The sequence below is a fragment of the Schistocerca gregaria genome, chromosome 1, assembly GCF_023897955.1.
Source record: "Schistocerca gregaria isolate iqSchGreg1 chromosome 1, iqSchGreg1.2, whole genome shotgun sequence".
Taxonomy (NCBI): domain Eukaryota; kingdom Metazoa; phylum Arthropoda; class Insecta; order Orthoptera; family Acrididae; genus Schistocerca; species Schistocerca gregaria.
Genome location: NC_064920.1, coordinates 778,983,412 through 778,985,320, shown reverse-complemented (window position 1 = coordinate 778,985,320; position 1,909 = coordinate 778,983,412). Strand labels below are relative to the sequence as shown.

Here is a 1,909-nt window from a genome sequence, read left to right as displayed (position 1 = left end):
GAGTTTAGGATTTACTATAACATTCAGAGTGGAAGGAAACATACCACAACATACGCCGATGACATTTTTGTCCTTAACGAAAGTTAGGATGAATTGTATGACCTGTGTAATGCAATGTACAGTCTATTGGGTGCTAAATTTGGATCCAGAATAAACCCTAAGAGAGATTAAAGTAATGAGAAAAAAAATAAAAAAACAGAAATGAGGCTGAAACTTCCTGGCAGATTAAAACTGTGTGCCCGACCGAGACTCGAACTCGGGACCTTTGGAAGGTAGGAGACGAGGTACTGGCAGAAGTAAAGCTGTGAATAGCGGGCGTGAGTCGTGTTCGGTAGCTCAGTTGGTAGAGCACTTGCCCGCGAAAGGCAAAGGTCCCGAGTTCGAGTCTCGGTCGGGCACACAGTTTTAATCTGCCAGGAAGTTTCATATCAGCGCACACTCCGCTGCAGAGTGAAAATCTCATTCTAGAAATGAGGCTAGTGATCAACTTCACAGCAAAAAATGGGGATACGTATTACACAGAACGAAGTACGTGATTACGAAGGCTTTCCCGGCATAATAATTGATAATATTCTTCTCGGGTGTGCAGCTGGACCATAACGTCATTTTGACACAATATTTCCGCGGTCCAACTGGCCGCCATCTTCAGGTGAGAGTGCTGGTACACAGTATCGCCGGAACTGACTTCTCAGCGCGTGCCACGGATCTTCAGTGGGGGTGGACTTCAACCCGTGTGTGTATGGAGTGTCCAGCCTTGCAGCTTCTCCTCCTGAGTTGGTGAGATATAGGGACGTCGTGGGATGTTTCTCGTCTGGGCGATCCGTCAGACTTCTCAGTGCAAGCGGCGATCCCTATATAGGCCGCAGAAGCCCCACAACGCGTGCGCTAGAATGTGCCGTAACTGCCCTTTAGCGCAAGTGAACATACCACGCCACCAGTGGTGTAAACAGGCGAAATCGAGATATCGCTATCAAAAATTAAAAATTATCCGACGATCGAAACATAAACCGTTGTTTTTTGATAATACCGGGTTCAAAGTCTTACTTAAAAGGTAACACTTGTCTCTATTAATAAGATTATCAGATAAACGAATCTCTATGGATTCTTTTAAAACACAGTCCCAATAGCGAGATGCAGAGGCAACCATTTGTGTCTCGTCATACAGCATTCTGGTTCAAATGGCTCTGAGCACTATGGGACTTAACATCTGAGGTCATCAGTCCCCTAGAACTTAGAACTACTTAAACCTAACTAACCTATGGACATCACACACATCCATGCCCAAGGCAGGATTCGAACCTGCGACCGTAGCAGTCGCGCGTTTCCGGGTTGAGCAGCATTCTGTGTCCCTGGGTGATACAGTGCTCCGCCACTGCAGCTTTCTCAGGCTGAAGCAACCGTGTGTGCCACTGGTACTCAATGGTCTGGATTGTCTGACCAATATAAGCCTTTCCACAGTGGCAAGGGATCTTGTACACACCGGGCTTCCTCAAACCCAAGTCATCCTTAACAGAGCCTAGAAGTGCTCTAATCTTGGCAGGCGGACGAAAAATACTTTTGATATATTTTTAGAATTCTTCCTACCTTCGAGGAAATGCTCCCAGCAAAAGGTAGAAAAGCCACCGATTTGCAGGTATCTTCTGGTGCTTCAGGCGAAGGTCCAAACTGGAAAGCACGACAGATCTGTTTGTCTGTATAGCCATTGTGCTTCAACACAACCGTGAGATGGTCCAATTATTGTGTCAAGCTTTCTCCGTCTGAAATGGCATAAGCTCTTCTCGCCAACGTCCGCAGGACCCCCGTACGCTGGAACTATGGATGGCAGCTAGAAGCATGCAGGTAACGGTCAGTGTGCGTAGACTTTCGATAAACACTGTGTCCCAGTGTACCACCATCCCTTCTGTATACC

The 1,909-nt window shown here is 46.8% G+C and overlaps 1 non-coding gene across 1 annotated transcript; it reads left to right on the top strand.

Annotated features, from left to right (window-relative positions):
- The first annotated feature begins 325 nt into the window (after positions 1-325).
- Positions 326-399, top strand: Trnas-cga (transfer RNA serine (anticodon CGA)). Its single transcript has one exon. It is a non-coding gene; the product is annotated as a tRNA-Ser (tRNA).
- Positions 400-1,909: the final 1,510 nt, after the last annotated feature.